The sequence below is a fragment of the Taudactylus pleione genome, unplaced genomic scaffold (assembly GCF_031769625.1).
Source record: "Taudactylus pleione unplaced genomic scaffold, aTauple2 ptg000314l, whole genome shotgun sequence".
Classification (NCBI taxonomy): domain Eukaryota; kingdom Metazoa; phylum Chordata; class Amphibia; order Anura; family Myobatrachidae; genus Taudactylus; species Taudactylus pleione.
This window is the reverse complement of record NW_028284715.1, coordinates 1,798,345-1,821,496: the sequence shown is the minus strand read 5'-3', so window position 1 is coordinate 1,821,496 and position 23,152 is coordinate 1,798,345.

Sequence of the window (23,152 nt, the reverse complement as noted above, 5' to 3'; positions counted from 1 at the left end):
ATAGTCACTCATAGCGGCTCTAACTCAGGATAGTCACTCCTAGCTGCTCTAACTCAGGATGGTCACTCCTAGCTGCTCTAACTCAGGATAGTCACTGATAGCTGCTCTAGCTCAGGATAGTCACTCCTAGCTGCTCTAACTCGGGATAGTCACACATAGCTGCTCTAACTCAGGCTAGTCACACATAGCTGATCTTACTCAAGATAGTCACTCACAGCTGCTCTAACTCAGGATAGCCACTCATAGCTGCTCTAACTCAGGACAGTCACTCATAGCTGCTCTAACTCAGGATAGTCACTGATAGCTGCTTTAACTCAGGATAGTCACTCCTAGCAGCTCTAACTCAGGATGGTCACATAGCAGTTCTAACTCAGGATAGTCACTCATAGCGGCTCTAACTCAGGATAGTCACTCATCATAGCTGCTCTAACTCAGGATAGTCACTCATAGCTGCTCTAAATCAGTATAGTCACTCATAGCGGCTCTAACTCAGGATAGTCACTGATAGCGGCTCTAGCTCAGGATAGTCACTCCTAGCGGCTCTAACTCAGGATAGTCACTCATAGCTGCCCTAACTCAGGATAATCACTGATAGCTGCTCAAACTCGGGATAGTCACTCCTAGCTGCTCCAACTCAGGATGGTCACTCCTAGCTGCTGTAACTCAGGATGGTCAGTCCTAGCTGCTCTAACTCAGGATGGTCACTCATAGCTGCTCTAACTCAGGATGGTCACTCCTAGCTGCTCTAACTCAGGATAGTCACTCATAGCTGCTCTAAATCAGGATAGTCACTCCTAGCTGCTCTAACTCAGGATGGTCACTCCTAGCTGCTCTAACTCAGGATAGTCACTGATAGCTGCTCTAGCTCAGGATAGTCACTCCTAGCTGCTCTAACTCGGGATAGTCACACATAGCTGCTCTAACTCAGGCTAGTCACACATAGCTGATCTTACTCAAGATAGTCACTCACAGCTGCTCTAACTCAGGATAGCCACTCATAGCTGCTCTAACTCAGGACAGTCACTCATAGCTGCTCTAACTCAGGATAGTCACTGATAGCTGCTTTAACTCAGGATAGTCACTCCTAGCAGCTCTAACTCAGGATGGTCACATAGCAGTTCTAACTCAGGATAGTCACTCATAGCGGCTCTAACTCAGGATAGTCACTCATCATAGCTGCTCTAACTCAGGATAGTCACTCATAGCTGCTCTAAATCAGTATAGTCACTCATAGCGGCTCTAACTCAGGATAGTCACTGATAGCGGCTCTAGCTCAGGATAGTCACTCCTAGCGGCTCTAACTCAGGATAGTCACTCATAGCTGCCCTAACTCAGGATAATCACTGATAGCTGCTCAAACTCGGGATAGTCACTCCTAGCTGCTCCAACTCAGGATGGTCACTCCTAGCTGCTGTAACTCAGGATGGTCAGTCCTAGCTGCTCTAACTCAGGATGGTCACTCATAGCTGCTCTAACTCAGGATGGTCACTCCTAGCTGCTCTAACTCAGGATAGTCACTCATAGCTGCTCTAAATCAGGATAGTCACTCCTAGTTGCTCTAACCCAGGATAGTCACTCCTAGCTGCTCTAACTCAGGATAGTCACTCCTAGCTGCTCTAACTCAGGATAGTCACTCATAGCGGCTCTAACTCAGGATAGTCACTCCTAGCTGCTCTAACTCAGGATAGTCACTCATAGCGGCTCTAACTCAGGATAGTCACTCATAGCGGCTCTAACTCAGGAAAGTCACTCATAGCGGCTCTAGCTCAGGATAGTCACTAACAGCTGCTCTGACTATCAGCATAGTCACTCCTAGCTACTCTAACTCTGGATAGTCACTCCTAGCTGCTCTAACTCAGGATAGTCACTCCTAGCTGTTCTAGCTCAGGATAGTCACTCCTAGCTGCTCTAGCTCAGGATAGTCACTCCTAGCTGCTCTAGCTCAGGATAGTCACTGATAGCGGCTCTAACTCAGGATAGTCACTCATAGCTGCTCTAGCTCAGGATAGTCACTGATAGATGCTCTAACTCAGGATAGTCACTGATAGCTGCTCTAACTCAGGATAGTCACTCCTAGCTGCTCTAACTCAGGATAGTCACTCCTAGCTGCTCTAGCTCAGGATAGTCACTGATAGCTGCTCTAACTCAGGATAGTCACTGATAGCTGCTTTAACTCAGGATAGTCACTCATAGCTGCTCTAGCTCAGGATAGTCACTCAGCTGCTCTAACTCAGGATAGTCACTGATAGCTTCTCTAACTCAGGATAGTCACTCATATCTGCTCTAGCTCAGGATATTCACTCATAGCTGCTCTAGCTCAGGATAGTCACTCCTAGTTGCTCTAGCTCAGGATGGTCACTCCTAGCTGGCCTAGCTCAGGATAGACACTGATAGCGGCTCTAACTCAGGATAGTCACTCAAAGCTGCTCTAGCTCAGGATAGTCACTCAGCTGCTCTAACTCTGGATAGTCACTCCTAGCTGCTCTAGCTGAGGATAGTCACTCCTAGGTGCTCTAGCTCAGGATAGTCACTCCTAGCTGCTCTAGCTCAGGATAGTCACTGATAGCGGCTCTAACTCAGGATAGTCACTCATAGCTGCTCTAGCTCAGGATAGTCACTGATAGCTTCTCTAACTCAGGATAGTCACTCATAGCTGCTCTAACTCAGGATAGTCACTCCTAGCTTCTCTAACTCAGGATAGTCACTCCTAGCTGCTCTAGCTCAGGATAGTCACTGATAGCTGCTCTAACTCAGGATAGTCACTGATAGCTGCTTTAACTCAGGATAGTCACTCATAGCTGCTCTAACTCAGGATAGTCACTGATAGCTGCTCTAACTCAGGATAGTCACTCAGCTGCTCTAACGCAGGATAGTCACTGATAGCTTCTCTAACTCAGGATAGTCACTCATAACTGCTTTAACTCAGGATAGTCACTCATAGCTGCTCTAACTCAGGATAGTCACTGATAGCTGCTCTAGCTCAGGATAGTCAATCCTAGCTGCTCTAACTCGGGATAGTCACTCATAGCTGCTCTAGCTCAGGATATTCAATCATAGCTGCTCTAACTTAGGATAGTCACTCCTAGCTGCTCAAGCTCAGGATAGTCACTCCTAGCTGCTCTAACTCAGGATGGTCACTCCTAGCTGCTCTAACTCAGGATAGTCACTGATAGCTGCTTTAACTCAGGATAGTCACTCCTAGCTGCTCTAACTCAGGATAGTCACTGATAGCTGCTCTAACTCAGTATAGTCACTGATAGCTGATTTAACTCAGGATAGTCACTCATAGCTGCTCTAGCTCAGGATAGTCACTGATAGCTGCTCTAACGCAGGATAGTCACTGATAGCTTCTCTAACTCAGGATAGTCACTCATAGCTGCTTTAACTCAGGATAGTCACTCATAGCTGCTCTAACTCAGGATAGTCACTGATAGCTGCTCTAGCTCAGGATAGTCAATCCTAGCTGCTCTAACTCGGGATAGTCACTCATAGCTGCTCTAGCTCAGGATATTCACTCATAGCTGCTCTAACTCAGGATAGTCACTCCTAGCTGGTCTAGCTCAGTATAGTCACTGATAGCTGCTCTAACTCAGGATAGTCACTGATAGCTGCTTTAACTCAGGATAGTCACTCATAGCTGCTCTAGCTCAGGATAGTCACTCAGCTGCTCTAACTCATGATAGCCACTCATAGCGACTCTAACTCAGGATAGTCTCTGATAGCTGCTCTAGCTCAGGATAGTCACTCATAGCTGCTCTAAATCAGGATAGTCACTCATAACGGCTCTAACTCAGGATAGTCACTGATAGCTGCTCTAGGTCAGGATAGTCACTCATAGCTGCTCTAAATCAGGATAGTCACTCATAGCTGCTCTAAATCAGGATAGTCACTCATAGCGACTCTAACTCAGTATAGTCACTCATAGCGGCTCTAACTCAGCATAATCACTCATAGCGGCTGTAAAAGGATAGTCACTCATAGCTGCTTTAACTCCGGATAGTCACTGATAGCAGCTCTAACTCACGATAGTCACTCATAGCTGCTCTAGCTCAGGATAGTCACTGATAGCTTCTCTAACTCAGGTTAGTCACTCATAGCTGCTCTAGCTCAGGATATTCACTCATAGCTGCTCTAACTCAGGATAGTCACTCCTAGCTGCTCTAGCTCAGGATAGTCACTCCTAGATGCTCTAACTCAGGATAGTCACTCATAGCGGCTCTAACTCAGGATAGTCACTGATAGCTGATCTAGCTCAGGATAGTCACTCCTAGCTGCTCTAACTCGGGATAGTCACACATAGCTGCTCTAACTCGGGATAGTCACATATAGCTGCTCTTACTCAAGATAGTCACTCACAGCTGCTCTAACTCAGGATAGCCACTCATAGCTGCTCTAACTCAGGATAGTCACTCATAGCTGCTCTAACTCAGGATAGTCACTGATAGCTGCTCTAACTCTGGATAGTCACTCCTAGCGGCTCTAACTCAGGATGGTCACATAGCAGTTCTAACTCAGGATAATCACTGATAGCTGCTCTAGCTCAGGATAGTAACTCCTAGCTGCTCTAACTCAGGATAGTCACTCATAGCGGCTCTAACTCAGGATAGTCACTGATAGCTGATCTAGCTCAGGATAGTCACTCCTAGCTGCTCCAACTCGGGATTGTCACACATAGCTGCTCTAACTCGGGATAGTCACACATAGCTGCTCTTACTCAAGATAGTCACTCACAGCTGCTCTAACTCAGGATAGCCACTCATAGCGGCTCTAACTCAGGATAGTCACTCATCATAGCGGCTCTAACTCAGGATAGTCACTCATAGCTTCCCTAAATCAGTATAGTCACTCATAGCGGCTCTAACTGAGGATAGTCACTGATAGCGGCTCTAGCTCAGGATAGTCACTCCTAGCTGCTCTAACTCAGGATAGTCACTCATAGCTGCCCTAACTCAGGATAATCACTGATAGCTGCTCAAACTCGGGATAGTCACTCCTAGCTGCTCCAACTCAGGATGGTCACTCCTAGCTGCTCTAACTCAGGATGGTCACTCCTAGCTGCTCTAACTCAGGATGGTCACTCCTAGCTGCTCTAGCTCAAGATAGTCACTGATAGCTGCGATAACTCAGGATAGCCACCCATAGCTGCTCTAACTCAGGATAGTCACTCCTAGCTGCTCTAACTCAGGATAGTCACTGATAGCTGCTCTAAATCAGGATAGTCACTCCTAGTTGCTCTAACCCAGGATAGTCACTCCTAGCTGCTCTAACTCAGGATAGTCACTCCAAGCTGCTCTAACTCAGGATAGTCACTCCCAGCTGCTCTAACTCAGGATAGTCACTCATAGCGGCTCTAACGCGGGATAGTCACTCATAGCGGCTCTAACTCAGGATAGTCACTCCTAGCTGCTCTAACTCAGGATGGTCACTCCTAGCTGCTCTAACTCAGGATAGTCACTGATAGCTGCTCTAGCTCTGGATAGTCACTCCTAGCTGCTCTAACTCGGGATAGTCACACATAGCTGCTCTAACTCAGGCTAGTCACACATAGCTGATCTTACTCAAGATAGTCACTCACAGCTGCTCTAACTCAGGATAGCCACTCATAGCTGCTCTAACTCAGGATAGTCACTCATAGCTGCTCAAACTCAGGATAGTCACTGATAGCTGCTCTAACTCAGGATAGTCACTCCTAGCAGCTCTAACTCAGGATGGTCACATAGCAGTTCTAACTCAGGATAGTCACTCATAGCGGCTCTAACTCAGGATAGTCACTCATCATAGCTGCTCTAACTCAGGATAGTCACTCATAGCTGCTCTAAATCAGTATAGTCACTCATAGCGGCTCTAACTCAGGATAGTCACTGATAGCGGCTCTAGCTCAGGATAGTCACTCCTAGCGGCTCTAACTCAGGATAGTCACTCATAGCTGCCCTAACTCAGGATAATCACTGATAGCTGCTCAAACTCGGGATAGTCACTCCTAGCTGCTCCAACTCAGGATGGTCACTCCTAGCTGCTGTAACTCAGGATGGTCACTCCTAGCTGCTCTAACTCAGGATGGTCACTCATAGCTGCTCTAACTCAGGATGGTCACTCCTAGCTGCTCTAACTCAGGATAGTCACTCATAGCTGCTCTAAATCAGGATAGTCACTCCTAGTTGCTCTAACCCAGGATAGTCACTCCTAGCTGCTCTAACTCAGGATAGTCACTCCTAGCTGCTCTAACTCAGGATAGTCACTCATAGCGGCTCTAAAGCAGGATAGTCACTCATAGCGGCTCTAACTCAGGATAGTCTCTCATAGCGGCTCTAACTCAGGATAGTCACTCCTAGCTGCTCTAACTCAGGATAGTCACTCATAGCGGCTCTAACTCAGGATAGTCACTCATAGCGGCTCTAACTCAGGAAAGTCACTCATAGCGGCTCTAGCTCAGGATAGTCACTAACAGCTGCTCTGACTATCAGCATAGTCACTTCTAGCTACTCTAACTCTGGATAGTCACTCCTAGCTGCTCTAACTCAGGATAGTCACTCCTAGCTGTTCTAGCTCAGGATAGTCACTCCTAGCTGCTCTAGCTCAGGATAGTCACTCCTAGCTGCTCTAGCTCAGGATAGTCACTGATAGCGGCTCTATCTCAGGATAGTCACTCATAGCTGCTCTAGCTCAGGATAGTCACTGATAGATGCTCTAACTCAGGATAGTCACTGATAGCTGCTCTAACTCAGGATAGTCACTCCTAGCTGCTCTAACTCAGGATAGTCACTCCTAGCTGCTCTAGCTCAGGATAGTCACTGATAGCTGCTCTAACTCAGGATAGTCATTGATAGCTGCTTTAACTCAGGATAGTCACTCATAGCTGCTCTAGCTCAGAATAGTCACTCAGCTGCTCTAACTCAGGATAGTCACTGATAGCTTCTCTAACTCAGGATAGTCACTCATATCTGCTCTAGCTCAGGATATTCACTCATAGCTGCTCTAGCTCAGGATAGTCACTCCTAGCTGCTCTAGCTCAGGATGGTCACTCCTAGCTGGTCTAGCTCAGGATAGTCACTGATAGCGGCTCTATCTCAGGATAGTCACTCATAGCTGCTCTAGCTCAGGATAGTCACTCAGCTGCTCTAACTCTGGATAGTCACTCCTAGCTGCTCTAGCTCAGGATAGTCACTCCTAGCTGCTCTAGCTCAGGATAGTCACTCCTAGCTGCTCTAGCTCAGGATAGTCACTGATAGCAGCTCTAACTCAGGATAGTCACTCATAGCTGCTCTAGCTCAGGATAGTCACTGATAGCTTCTCTAACTCAGGATAGTCACTCATAGCTGCTCTAACTCAGGATAGTCACTCCTAGCTTCTCTAACTCAGGATAGTCACTCCTAGCTGCTCTAGCTCAGGATAGTCACTGATAGCTGCTCTAACTCAGGATAGTCACTGATAGCTGCTTTAACTCAGGATAGTCAATCATAGCTGCTCTAGCTCAGGATAGTCACTGATAGCTGCTCTAACTCAGGATAGTCACTGATAGCTGCTATAACTCAGGATAGTCACTCCTAGCTGCTCTAACTCAGGATAGTCACTCCTAGCTGCTCTAGCTGAGGATAGTCACTGATAGCTGCTCTAACTCAGGATAGTCACTGATAGCTGCTTTAACTCAGGATAGTCACTCATAGCTGCTCTAACTCAGGATAGTCACTGATAGCTGCTCTAACTCAGGATAGTCACTCAGCTGCTCTAACGCAGGATAGTCACTGATAGCTTCTCTAACTCAGGATAGTCACTCATAGCTGCTTTAACTCAGGATAGTCACTCATAGCTGCTCTAAGTCAGGATAGTCACTGATAGCTGCTCTAGCTCAGGATAGTCAATCCTAGCTGCTCTAACTCGGGATAGTCACTCATAGCTGCTCTAGCTCAGGATATTCACTCATAGCTGCTCTAACTCAGGATAGTCACTCCTAGCTGCTCTAGCTCAGGATAGTCACTCCTAGCTGCTCTAACTCAGGATGGTCACTCCTAGCTGCTCTAACTCAGGATAGTCACTGATAGCTGCTCTAACTCAGGATAGTCACTGATAGCTGCTTTAACTCAGGATAGTCACTCCTAGCTGCTCTAACTCAGGATAGTCACTGATAGCTGCTCTAACTCAGTATAGTCACTGATAGCTGATTTAACTCAGGATAGTCACTCATAGCTGCTCTAGCTCAGTATAGTCACTCAGCTGTTCTAACGCAGGATAGTCACTGATAGCTTCTCTAACTCAGGATAGTCACTCATAGCTGCTTTAACTCAGGATAGTCACTCATAGCTGCTCTAACTCAGGATAGTTACTGATAGCTGCTCTAGCTCAGGATAGTCAATCCTAGCTGCTCTAACTCGGGATAGTCACTCATAGCTGCTCTAGCTCAGGATATTCATTCATAGCTGCTCTAACTCAGGATAGTCACTCCTAGCTGGTCTAGCTCAGTATAGTCACTCCTAGCTGCTCTAACTCAGGATGGTCACTCCTAGCTGCTCTAACTCAGGATAGTCAGTGATAGCTGCTCTAACTCAGGATTGTCACTGATAGCTGCTCTAGCTCAGGATAGTCACTCCTAGCTGCTATAACTCAGGATGGTTACTCCTAGCTGCTCTAACTCAGGATACTCACTCCTAGCTGCTCTAACTGAGGATGGTCACTCCTAGCTGCTCTAACTCAGGATAGTCACTGATAGCTTCTCTAACTCAGGATAGTCACTGATAGCTGCTTTAACTCAGGATAGTCACTCATAGCTGCTCTATCTCAGGATAGTCACTCAGCTGCTCTAACTCAGGATTGTCACTGATAGCTGCTCTAACTCAGGATAGTCACTCATAGTTGCTCTAGCTCAGGATAGTCACTGATACCTGCTCTAACTCAGGATAGTCACTCCTAGCTGTTCTAACTCAGGATAGTCACTCATAGTGGCTCTAACTCAGAATAGTCACTCATAGCTGCTCTAACTCAGGATAGTCACTCATCATAGCTGTTCTAACTCAGGATAGCCACTCATAGCGACTCTAACTCAGGATAGTCTCTGATAGCTGCTCTAGCTCAGGATAGTCACTCATAGCTGCTCTAAATCAGGATAGTCACTCATAGCGGCTCTAACTCAGGATAGTCACTGATAGCTGCTCTAAATCAGGATAGTCACTCATAGCTGCTCTAAATCAGGATAGTCACTCATAGCTGCTCTAAATCAGGATAGTCACTCATAGCGACTCTAACTCAGTATAGTCACTCATAGCGGCTCTAACTCAGCATTATCACTCATAGCGGCTGTAAAAGGATAGTCACTGATAGCTGCTTTAACTCCGGATAGTCACTGATAGCTGCTTTAACTCACGATAGTCACTCATAGCTGCTCTAGCTCAGGATAGTCACTCAGCTGCTCTAACTCAGGATAGTCACTGATAGCTTCTCTAACTCAGGATAGTCACTCATAGCTGCTCTAGCTCAGGATATTCACTCATAGCTGCTCTAACTCAGGATAGTCACTCCTAGCTGCTCTAGCTCAGGATAGTAACTCCTAGCTGCTCTAACTCAGGATAGTCACTCATAGCGGCTCTAACTCAGGATAGTCACTGATAGCTGATCTAGCTCAGGATAGTCACTCCTAGCTGCTCTAACTCGGGATAGTCACACATAGCTGCTCTAACTCGGGATAGTCACACATAGCTGCTCTTACTCAAGATAGTCACTCACAGCTGCTGTAACTCAGGATAGCCACTCATAGCTGCTCTAACTCAGGATAGTCACTCATAGCTGCTCTAACTCAGGATAGTCACTGATAGCTGCTCTAACTCTGGATAGTCACTCCTAGCGGCTCTAACTCAGGATGGTCACATAGCAGTTCTAACTCAGGATAATCACTGATAGCTGCTCTAGCTCAGGATAGTAACTCCTAGCTGCTCTAACTTAGGATAGTCACTCATAGCGGCTCTAACTCAGGATAGTCACTGATAGCTGATCTAGCTCAGGATAGTCACTCCTAGCTGCTCTAACTCAGGATTGTCACACATAGCTGCTCTAACTCGGGATAGTCACACATAGCTGCTCTTACTCAAGATAGTCACTCACAGCTGCTCTAACTCAGGATAGCCACTCATAGCGGCTCTAACTCAGGATAGTCACTCATCATAGCTGCTCTAACTCAGGATAGTCACTCATAGCTGCTCTAAATCAGTATAGTCACTCATAGCGGCTCTAACTCAGGATAGTCACTGATAGCGGCTCTAGCTCAGGATAGTCACTCCTAGCTGCTCTAACTCAGGATAGTCACTCATAGCTGCCCTAACTCAGGATAATCACTGATAGCTGCTCAAACTCGGGATAGTCACTCCTAGCTGCTCCAACTCAGGATGGTCACTCCTAGCTGCTGTAACTCAGGATGGTCACTCCTAGCTGCTCTAAATCAGGATGGTCACTCCTAGCTGCTCTAACTCAGGATGGTCACTCCTAGCTGCTCTAGCTCAAGATAGTCACTGATAGCTGCGCTAACTCAGGATAGCCACTCATAGCTGCTCTAACTCAGGATAGTCACTCCTAGCTGCTCTAACTCAGGATAGTCACTCAAAGCTGCTCTAAATCAGGATAGTCACTCCTAGTTGCTCTAACCCAGGATAGTCACTCCTAGCTGCTCTAACTCAGGATAGTCACTCCAAGCTGCTCTAACTCAGGATAGTCACTCCTAGCTGCTCTAACTCAGGATAGTCACTCATAGCGGCTCTAAAGCAGGATAGTCACTCATAGCGGCTCTAACGCAGGATAGTCACTCATAGCTGCTCTAACTCAGGATAGTCACTCCTAGCTGCTCTAACTCAGGATAGTCACTCATAGCGGCTCTAACTCAGGATAGTCACTGATAGCTGATCTAGCTCAGGATAGTCACTCCTAGCTGCACTAACTCGGGATTGTCACACATAGCTGCTCTAACTCGGGATAGTCACACATAGCTGCTCTTACTCAAGATAGTCACTCACAGCTGCTCTAACTCAGGATAGCCACTCATAGCGGCTCTAACTCAGGATAGTCACTCATCATAGCGGCTCTAACTCAGGATAGTCACTCATAGCTGCCCTAAATCAGTATAGTCACTCATAGCGGCTCTAACTGAGGATAGTCACTGATAGCGGCTCTAGCTCAGGATAGTCACTCCTAGCTGCTCTAACTCAGGATAGTCACTCATAGCTGCCCTAACTCAGGATAATCACTGATAACTGCTCAAACTCGGGATAGTCACTCCTAGCTGCTCCAACTCAGGATGGTCACTCCTAGCTGCTCTAACTCAGGATGGTCACTCCTAGCTGCTCTAACTCAGGATGGTCACTCCTAGCTGCTCTAGCTCAAGATAGTCACTGATAGCTGCGCTAACTCAGGATAGCCACTCATAGCTGCTCTAACTCAGGATAGTCACTCCTAGCTGCTCTAACTCAGGATAGTCACTGATAGCTGCTCTAAATCAGGATAGTCACTCCTAGTTGCTCTAACCCAGGATAGTCACTCCTAGCTGCTCTAACTCAGGATAGTCACTCCAAGCTGCTCTAACTCAGGATAGTCACTCCCAGCTGCTCTAACTCAGGATAGTCACTCATAGCGGCTCTAACGCGGGATAGTCACTCATAGCGGCTCTAACTCAGGATAGTCACTCCTAGCTGCTCTAACTCAGGATGGTCACTCCTAGCTGCTCTAACTCAGGATAGTCACTGATAGCTGCTCTAGCTCAGGATAGTCACTCCTAGCTGCTCTAACTCGGGATAGTCACACATAGCTGCTCTAACTCAGGCTAGTCACACATAGCTGATCTTACTCAAATAGTCACTCACAGCTGCTCTAACTCAGGATAGCCACTCATAGCTGCTCTAACTCAGGATAGTCACTCATAGCTGCTCTAACTCAGGATAGTCACTGATAGCTGCTTTAACTCAGGATAGTCACTCCTAGCAGCTCTAACTCAGGATGGTCACATAGCAGTTCTAACTCAGGATAGTCACTCATAGCGGCTCTAACTCAGGATAGTCACTCATCATAGCTGCTCTAACTCAGGATAGTCACTCATAGCTGCTCTAAATCAGTATAGTCACTCCTAGCGGCTCTAACTCAGGATAGTCACTCCTAGCGGCTCTAACTCAGGATAGTCACTCATAGCTGCCCTAACTCAGGATAATCACTGATAGCTGCTCAAACTCGGGATAGTCACTCCTAGCTGCTCCAACTCAGGATGGTCACTCCTAGCTGCTGTAACTCAGGATGGTCACTCCTAGCTGCTCTAACTCAGGATGGTCACTCATAGCTGCTCTAACTCAGGATGGTCACTCCTAGCTGCTCTAACTCAGGATAGTCACTCATAGCTGCTCTAAATCAGGATAGTCACTCCTAGTTGCTCTAACCCAGGATAGTCACTCCTAGCTGCTCTAACTCAGGATAGTCACTCCTAGCTGCTCTAACTCAGGAAAGTCACTCATAGCGGCTCTAACGCAGGATAGTCACTCATAGCGGCTCTAACTCAGGATAGTCACTCATAGCGGCTCTAACTCAGGATAGTCACTCCTAGCTGCTCTAACTCAGGATAGTCACTCATAGCGGCTCTAACTCAGGATAGTCACTCATAGCGGCTCTAACTCAGGAAAGTCACTCATAGCGGCTCTAGCTCAGGATAGTCACTAACAGCTGCTCTGACTATCAGCATAGTCACTCCTAGCTACTCTAACTCTGGATAGTCACTCCTAGCTGCTCTAACTCAGGATAGTCACTCCTAGCTGTTCTAGCTCAGGATAGTCACTCCTAGCTGCTCTAGCTCAGGATAGTCACTCCTAGCTGCTCTAGCTCAGGATAGTCACTGATAGCGGCTCTAACTCAGGATAGTCACTCATAGCTGCTCTAGCTCAGGATAGTCACTGATAGATGCTCTAACTCAGGATAGTCACTGATAGCTGCTCTAACTCAGGATAGTCACTCCTAGCTGCTCTAACTCAGGATAGTAACTCCTAGCTGCTCTAGCTCAGGAAAGTCACTGATAGCTGCTCTAACTCAGGATAGTCACTGATAGCTGCTTTAACTCAGGATAGTCACTCATAGCTGCTCTAGCTCAGGATAGTCACTCAGCTGCTCTAACTCAGGATAGTCACTGATAGCTTCTCTAACTCAGGATAGTCACTCATATCTGCTCTAGCTCAGGATATTCACTCATAGCTGCTCTAGCTCAGGATAGTCACTCCTAGTTGCTCTAGCTCAGGATGGTCACTCCTAGCTGGTCTAGCTCAGGATAGACACTGATAGCGGCTCTAACTCAGGATAGTCACTCAAAGCTGCTCTAGCTCAGGATATTCACTCAGCTGCTCTAACTCTGGATAGTCACTCCTAGCTGCTCTAGCTCAGGATAGTCACTCCTAGCTGCTCTAGCTCAGGATAGTCACTCCTAGCTGCTCTAGCTCAGGATAGTCACTGATAGCGGCTCTAACTCAGGATAGTCACTCATAGCTGCTCTAGCTCAGGATAGTCACTGATAGCTTCTCTAACTCAGGATAGTCACTCATAGCTGCTCTAACTCAGGATAGTCACTCCTAGCTTCTCTAACTCAGGATAGTCATTATAGCTGCTCTAGCTCAGGATAGTCACTGATAGCTGCTCTAACTCAGGATAGTCACTGATAGCTGCTTTAACTCAGGATAGTCACTCATAGCTGCTCTAACTCAGGATAGTCACTGATAGCTGCTCTAACTCAGGATAGTCACTCAGCTGCTCTAACGCAGGATAGTCACTGATAGCTTCTCTAACTCAGGATAGTCACTCATAACTGCTTTAACTCAGGATAGTCACTCATAGCTGCTCTAACTCAGGATAGTCACTGATAGCTGCTCTAGCTCAGGATAGTCAATCCTAGCTGCTCTAACTCGGGATAGTCACTCATAGCTGCTCTAGCTCAGGATATTCAATCATAGCTGCTCTAACTTAGGATAGTCACTCCTAGCTGCTCAAGCTCAGGATAGTCACTCCTAGCTGCTCTAACTCAGGATGGTCACTCCTAGCTGCTCTAACTCAGGATAGTCACTGATAGCTGCTCTAACTCAGGATAGTCACTGATAGCTGCTTTAACTCAGGATAGTCACTCCTAGCTGCTCTAACTCAGGATAGTCACTGATAGCTGCTCTAACTCAGTATAGTCACTGATAGCTGATTTAACTCAGGATAGTCACTCATAGCTGCTCTAGCTCAGGATAGTCACTGATAGCTGCTCTAACGCAGGATAGTCACTGATAGCTTCTCTAACTCAGGATAGTCACTCATAGCTGCTTTAACTCAGGATAGTCACTCATAGCTGCTCTAACTCAGGATAGTCACTGATAGCTGCTCTAGCTCAGGATAGTCAATCCTAGCTGCTCTAACTCGGGATAGTCACTCATAGCTGCTCTAGCTCAGGATATTCACTCATAGCTGCTCTAACTCAGGATAGTCACTGATAGCTGCTTTAACTCAGGATAGTCACTCATAGCTGCTCTAGCTCAGGATAGTCACTCAGCTGCTCTAACTCAGGATAGTCACTCAAAGCTGCTCTAAATCAGGATAGTCACTCCTAGTTGCTCTAACCCAGGATAGTCACTCCTAGCTGCTCTAACTCAGGATAGTCACTCCTAGCTGCTCTAACTCAGGATAGTCACTCATAGCGGCTCTAAAGCAGGATAGTCACTCATAGCTGCTCTAACGCAGGATAGTCACTCATAGCTGCTCTAACTCAGGATAGTCACTCCTAGCTGCTCTAACTCAGGATAGTCACTCATAGCGGCTCTAACTCAGGATAGTCACTCCTAGCTTCTCTAGCTCAGGATAGTCACTCCTAGCTGCTCTAGCTCAGGATAGTCACTGATAGTGGCTCTAACTCAGGATAATCACTCATAGCTGCTCTAGCTCAGGATAGTCACTGATAGCTGCTCTAACTCAGGATAGTCACTGATAGCTGCTCTAACTCAGGATAGTCACTCCTAGCTGCTCTAACTCAGGATAGTCACTCCTAGCTGCTCTAGCTCAGGATAGTCACTCCTAGCTGCTCTAACTCAGGATAGTCACTCCTAGCTGCTCTAACTCAGGATAGTCACTCCTAGCTGCTCTAGCTCAGGATAGTCACTGATAGCTGCTCTAACTCAGGATAGTCACTGATAGCTGCTTTAACTCAGGATAGTCACTCATAGCTGCTCTAGCTCAGGATAGTCACTCAGCTGCTCTAACTCAGGATAGTCACTGATAGCTTCTCTAACTCAGGATAGTCACTCATATCTGCTCCAGATCAGGATATTCACTCATAGCTGCTCCAGCTCAGGATAGTCACTCCTAGCTGCTCTAGCAGAGGATGGTCACTCCTAGCTGCTCTAGCTCAGAATGGTCACTGATAGCGGCTCAGGATAGTCACTGATAGCGGCTCTAACTCAGGATAGTCACTCATAGCGGCTCTAGCTCAGGATAGTCACTCAGCTGCTCTAACTCAGGATAGTCACTGATAGCTACTCTAACTCTGGATAGTCACTCCTAGCTGCTCTAACTCAGGATAGTCACTCATAGCTGCTCTAGCTCAGGATAGTCACTCATAGCTGCTCTAGCTCAGGAAAGTCACTCCTAGCTGCTCTAGCCCAGGATAGTCACTGATAGCTGCTCTAACTCAGGATAGTCACTGATAGCTGCTCTAACTCAGGATAGTCACTCCTAGCTGCTCTAACTCAGGATAGTCACTCCTAGCTGCTCTAGCTCAGGATAGTCACTGATAGCTGCTCTAACTCAGGATATTCACTGATAGCTGCTTTAACTCAGGATAGTCACTCATAGCTGCTCTAACTCAGGATAGTCACTGATAGCTGCTCTAACTCAGGATAGTCACTCAGCTGCTCTATCGCAGGATAGTCACTGATAGCTTCTCTAACTCAGGATAGTTACTCATAGCTGCTTTAACTCAGGATAGTCACTCATAGCTGCTCTAACTCAGGATAGTCACTGATAGCTGCTCTAGCTCAGGATAGTCAATCCTAGCTGCTCTATCTCGGGATAGTCACTCATAGCTGCTCTAGCTCAGGATATTCACTCATAGCTGCTCTAACTCAGGATAGTCACTCCTAGTTGCTCTAGCTCAGGATAGTCACTCCTAGCTGCTCTAACTCAGGATGGTCACTCCTAGCTGCTCTAACTCAGGATAGTCACTGATAGCTGCTCTAACTCAGGATAGTCACTGATAGCTTATCTAGCTCAGGATAGTCACTCCTAGCTGCTCTAACTCAGGATTGTCACACATAGCTGCTCTAACTCGGGATAGTCACACATAGCTGCTCTTACTCAAGATAGTCACTCACAGCTGCTCTAACTCAGGATAGCCACTCATAGCGGCTCTAACTCAGGATAGTCACTCATCATAGCGGCTCTAACTCAGGATAGTCACTCATAGCTGCCCTAAATCAGTATAGTCACTCATAGCGGCTCTAACGCGGGATAGTCACTCATTGCGGCTCTAACTCGGGATAGTCACTCATAGCTGCTCTAACTCAGGATAGTCACTCCTAGCTGCTCTAACTCAGGATAGTCACTCATAGCGGCTCTAACTCAGGATAGTCACTCATAGCGGCTCTAACTCAGGATAGTCACTCCTAGCTTCTCTAGCTCAGGATAGTCCCTCCTAGCTGCTCTAGCTCAGGATAGTCACTGATAGCGGCTCTAACTCAGGATAATCACTCATAGCTGCTCTAGCTCAGGATAGTCACTGATAGCTGCTCTAACTCAGGATAGTCACTCCTAGCTGCTCTAACTCAGGATAGTCACTCCTAGCTGCTCTAGCTCAGGATAGTCACTGATAGCTGCTCTAACTCAGGATAGTCACTCCTAGCTGCTCTAACTCAGGATAATCACTCCTAGCTGCTCTAGCTCAGGATAGTCACTGATAGCTGCTCTAACTCAGGATAGTCACTGATAGCTGCTTTAACTCAGGATAGTCACTCATAGCTGCTCTAGCTCAGGATAGTCACTCAGCTGTTCTAACTCAGGATAGTCACTGATAGCTTCTCTAACTCAGGATAGTCATTCATATCTGCTCCAGCTCAGGATATTCACTCATAGCTGCTCCAGCTCACTATAGTCACTCCTAGCTGCTCTAGCTCAGGATGGTCACTCCTAGCTGCTCTAGCTCAGGATAGTCACTGATAGCGGCTCTAACTCAGGATAGTCACTCATAGCGGCTCTAGCTCAGGATAGTCACTCAGCTGCTCTAACTCAGTATAGTCACTAATAGCTACTCTAACTCTGGATAGTCACTCCTAGCTGCTCTAACTCAGGATAGTCACTCATAGCTGCTCTAGCTCAGGATAGTCACTCCTAGCTGCTCTAGCTCAGGATAGTCACTCCTAGCTGCTCTAACTCAGGATAGTCACTGATAGCGGCTCTAAGTCAGGATAGTCACTCATAGCTGCTCTAGCTCAGGATAGTCACTGATAGCTGCTCTAACTCAGGATAGTCACTGATAGCTGCTATAACTCAGGATAGTCACTCCTAGCTGCTCTAATTCAGGATAGTCACTGATAGCTGCTCTAACTCAGGATAGTCACTGATAGCTGCTTTAACTCAGGATAGTCACTCATAGCTGCTCTAACTCAGGATAGTCACTGATAGCTGCTCTAACTCAGGATAGTCACTCAGCTGCTCTATCGCAGGATAGTCACTGATAGCTTCTCTAACTCAGGATAGTCACTCATAGCTGCTTTAACTCAGGATAGTCACTCATAGCTGCTCTAACTCAGGATAGTCACTGATAGCTGCTCTAGCTCAGGATAGTCAATCCTAGCTTCTCTAACTCGGGATAGTCACTCATAGCTGCTCTAGCTCAGGATATTCACTCATAGCTGCTCTAACTCAGGATAGTCACTCCTAGCTGGTCTAGCTCAGGATAGTCACTCCTAGCTTCTCTAACTCAGGATGGTCACTGATAGCTGCTCTAGCTCAGGATAGTCACTCCTAGCTGCTCTAACTCGGGATAGTCACACATAGCTGCTCTAACTCAGGCTAGTCACACATAGCTGATATTACTCAAGATAGTCACTCACAGCTGCTCTAACTCAGGATAGCCACTCATAGCTGCTCTAACTCAGGATAGTCACTCATAGCTGCTCTAACTCAGGATAGTCACTGATAGCTGCTCTAACTCAGGATAGTCACTCCTAGCGGCTCTAACTCAGGATGGTCACATAGCAGTTCTAACTCAGGATAGTCACTCATAGCGGCTCTAACTCAGGATAGTCACTCATCATAGCTGCTCTAACTCAGGATAGTCACTCATAGCTGCTCTAAATCAGTATAGTCACTCATAGCGGCTCTAACTCAGGATAGTCACTGATAGCGGCTCTAGCTCAGGATAGTCACTCCTAGCGGCTCTAACTCAGGATAGTCACTCATAGCTGCCCTAACTCAGGATAATCACTGATAGCTGCTCAAACTCGGGATAGTCACTCCTAGCTGCTCCAACTAAGGATGGTCACTCCTAGCTGCTGTAACTCAGGATGGTCACTCCTAGCTGCTCTAACTCAGGATGGTCACTCATAGCTGCTCTAACTCAGGATGGTCACTCCTAGCTGCTCTAACTCAGGATAGTCACTCATAGCTGCTCTAAATCAGGATAGTCACTCCTTGTTGCTCTAACCCAGGATAGTCACTCCTAGCTGCTCTAACTCAGGATAGTCACTCCTAGCTGCTCTAACTCAGGATAGTCACTCCTAGCGGCTCTAACGCAGTATAGTCACTCATAGCGGCTCTAACTCAGGATAGTCACTCATAGCGGCTCTAACTCAGGATAGTCACTCCTAGCTGCTCTAACTCAGGATAGTCACTCATAGCGGCTCTAACTCAGGATAGTCACTCATAGCGGCTCTAACTCAGGAAAGTCACTCATGGCGGCTCTAGCTCAGGATAGTCACTCACAGCTGCTCTGACTATCAGCATAGTCACTCCTAGCTACTCTAACTCTGGATAGTCACTCCTAGCTGCTCTAACTCAGGATAGTCACTCCTAGCTGCTCTAGCTCAGGATAGTCACTCCTAGCTGCTCTAGCTCAGGATAGTCACTCCTAGCTGCTCTAGCTCAGGATAGTCACTGATAGCGGCTCTAACTCAGGATAGTCACTCATAGCTGCTCTAGCTCAGGATAGTCACTGATAGCTTCACTAACTCAGGATAGTCACTCTTAGCTGCTCTAACTCAGGATAGTCACTCCTAGCTGCTCTAACTCAGGATAGTCACTCCTAGCTGCTCTAGCTCAGGATAGTCACTGATAGCTGCTCTAACTCATGATAGTCACTGATAGCTGCTTTAACTCAGGATAGTCACTCATAGCTGCTCTAACTCAGGATAGTCACTGATAGCTGCTCTAACTCAGGATAGTCACTCAGCTGCTCTAACGCAGGATAGTCACTGATAGCTTCTCTAACTCAGGATAGTCACTCATAACTGCTTTAACTCAGGATAGTCACTCATAGCTGCTCTAACTCAGGATAGTCACTGATAGCTGCTCTAGCTCAGGATAGTCAATCCTAGCTGCTCTAACTCGGGATAGTCACTCATAGCTGCTCTAGCTCAGGATATTCAATCATAGCTGCTCTAACTTAGGATAGTCACTCCTAGCTGCTCAAGCTCAGGATAGTCACTCCTAGCTGCTCTAACTCAGGATGGTCACTCCTAGCTGCTCTAACTCAGGATAGTCACTGATAGCTGCTCTAACTCAGGATAGTCACTAATAGCTGCTTTAACTCAGGATAGTCACTCCTAGCTGCTCTAACTCAGGATAGTCACTGATAGCTGCTCTAACTCAGTATAGTCACTGATAGCTGATTTAACTCAGGATAGTCACTCATAGCTGCTCTAGCTCAGGATAGTCACTGATAGCTGCTCTAACGCAGGATAGTCACGGATAGCTTCTCTATCTCAGGATAGTCACTCATAGCTGCTTTAACTCAGGATAGTCACTCATAGCTGCTCTAACTCAGGATAGTCACTGATAGCTGCTCTAGCTCTGGATAGTCAATCCTAGCTGCTCTAACTCGGGATAGTCACTCATAGCTGCTCTAGCTCAGGATATTCACTCATAGCTGCTCTAACTCAGGATAGTCACTCCTAGCTGGTCTAGCTCAGTATAGTCACTCCTAGCTGCTCTAACTCAGGATAGTCACTCTTAGCTGCTCTAGCTCAGGATAGTCACAGATAGCTGCTCTAACTCAGGATAGTCACTGATAGCTGCTTTAACTCAGGATAGTCACTCATAGCTGCTCTAGCTCAGGATAGTCACTCAGCTGCTCTAACTCAGGATAGTCACTGATAGCTTCTCTAACTCAGGATAGTCACTCATATCTGCTCTAGCTCAGGATATTCACTCATAGCTGCTGTAGCTCAGGATAGTCACTCCTAGCTGCTCTAGCTCAGGATGGTCACTCCTAGCTGGTCTAGCTCAGGATAGTCACTGATAGCGGCTCTAACTCAGGATAGTCACTCATAGCTGCTCTAGCTCAGGATAGTCACTCAGCTGCTCTAACTCTGGATAGTCACTCCTAGCTGCTCTAGCTCAGGATAGTCACTCCTAGCTGCTCTAGCTCAGGATAGTCACTCCTAGCTGCTCTAGCTCAGGATAGTCACTGATAGCGGCTCTAACTCAGGATAGTCACTCATAGCTGCTCTAGCTCAGGATAGTCACTGATAGCTGCTCTAACTCAGGATAGTCACTGATAGCTGCTCTAACTCAGGATAGTCACTCCTAGCTGCTCTAACTCAGGAAAGTCACTCCTAGCTGCTCTAGCTGAGGATAGTCACTGATAGCTGCTCTAACTCAGGATAGTCACTGATAGCTGCTTTAACTCAGGATAGTCACTCATAGCTGCTCTAACTCAGGATAGTCACTGATAGCTGCTCTAACTCAGGATAGTCACTCAGCTGCTCTAACGCAGGATAGTCACTGATAGCTTCTCTAACTCAGGATAGTCACTCATAGCTGCTTTAACTCAGGATAGTCACTCATAGCTGCTCTAACTCAGGATAGTCACTGATAGCTTCTCTAACTCAGGATAGTCACTCATATCTGCTCTAGCTCAGGATATTCACTCATAGCTGCTCTAGCTCAGGATAGTCACTCCTAGCTGCTCTAGCTCAGGATGGTCACTCCTAGCTGGTCTAGCTCAGGATAGTCACTGATAGCGGCTCTAACTCAGGATAGTCACTCATAGCTGCTCTAGCTCAGGATAGTCACTCAGCTGCTCTAACTCTGGACAGTCACTCCTAGCTGCTCTAGCTCAGGATAGTCACTCCTAGCTGCTCTAGCTCAGGATAGTCACTCCTAGCTGCTCTAGCTCAGGATAGTCACTGATAGCGGCTCTAACTCAGGATAGTCACTCATAGCTGCTCTAGCTCAGGATAGTCACTGATAGCTGCTCTAACTCAGGATAGTCACTGATAGCTGCTCTAACTCAGGATAGTCACTCCTAGCTGCTCTAACTCAGGAAAGTCACTCCTAGCTGCTCTAGCTGAGGATAGTCACTGATAGCTGCTCTAACTCAGGATAGTCACTGATAGCTGCTTTAACTCAGGATAGTCACTCATAGCTGCTCTAACTCAGGATAGTCACTGATAGCTGCTCTAACTCAGGATAGTCACTCAGCTGCTCTAACGCAGGATAGTCACTGATAGCTTCTCTAACTCAGGATAGTCACTCATAGCTGCTTTAACTCAGGATAGTCACTCATAGCTGCTCTAACTCAGGATAGTCACTGATAGCTGCTCTAGCTCAGGATAGTCAATCCTAGCTGCTCTAACTCGGGATAGTCACTCATAGCTGCTCTAGCTCAGGATATTCACTCATAGCTGCTCTAACTCAGGATAGTCACTCCTAGATGCTCTAGCTCAGGATAGTCACTCCTAGCTGCTCTAACTCAGGATGGTCACTCCTAGCTGCTCTAACTCAGGATAGTCACTGATAGCTGCTCTAACTCAGGATAGTCACTGATAGCTGCTTTAACTCAGGATAGTCACTCCTAGCTGCTCTAACTCAGGATAGTCACTGATAGCTGCTCTAACTCAGTATAGTCACTGATAGCTGATTTAACTCAGGATAGTCACTCATAGCTGCTCTAGCTCAGGATAGTCACTCAGCTGCTCTAACGCAGGATAGTTACTGATAGCTTCTCTAACTCAGGATAGTCACTCATAGCTGCTTTAACTCAGGATAGTCACTCATAGCTGCTCTAACTCAGGATAGTCACTGATAGCTGCTCTAGCTCAGGATAGTCAATCCTAGCTGCTCTAACTCGGGATAGTCACTCATAGCTGCTCTAGCTCAGGATATTCATTCATAGCTGCTCTAACTCAGGATGGTTACTCCTAGCTGCTCTAACTCAGGATAGTAACTCCTAGCTGCTCTAACTGAGGATGGTCACTCCTAGCTGCTCTAACTCAGGATAGTCACTGATAGCTTCTCTAACTCAGGATAGTCACTGATAGCTGCTTTAACTCAGGATAGTCACTCATAGCTGCTCTAGCTCAGGATAGTCACTCAGCTGCTCTAACTCAGGATAGTCACTGATAGCTGCTCTAACTCAGGATAGTCACTCATAGTTGCTCTAGCTCAGGATAGTCACTGATACCTGCTCAAACTCAGGATAGTCACTCCTAGCTGTTCTAACTCAGGATAGTCACTCATAGCGGCTCTAACTCAGAATAGTCACTCATAGCTGCTCAAACTCAGGATAGTCACTCATCATAGCTGTTCTAACTCAGGATAGCCACTCATAGCGACTCTAACTCAGGATAGTCTCTGATAGCTGCTCAAGCTCAGGATAGTCACTCATAGCTGCTCTAAATCAGGATAGTCACTCATAGCGGCTCTAACTCAGGATAGTCACTGATAGCTGCTCTAGGTCAGGATAGTCACTCATAGCTGCTCTAAATCAGGATAGTCACTCATAGCTGCTCTAAATCAGGATAGTCACTCATAGCGACTCTAACTCAGTATAGTCACTAATAGCGGCTCTAACTCAGCATAATCACTCATAGCGGCTGTAAAAGGATAGTCACTGATAGCTGCTTTAACTCACGATAGTCACTCATAGCTGCTCTAGCTCAGGATAGTCACTCAGCTGCTCTAACTC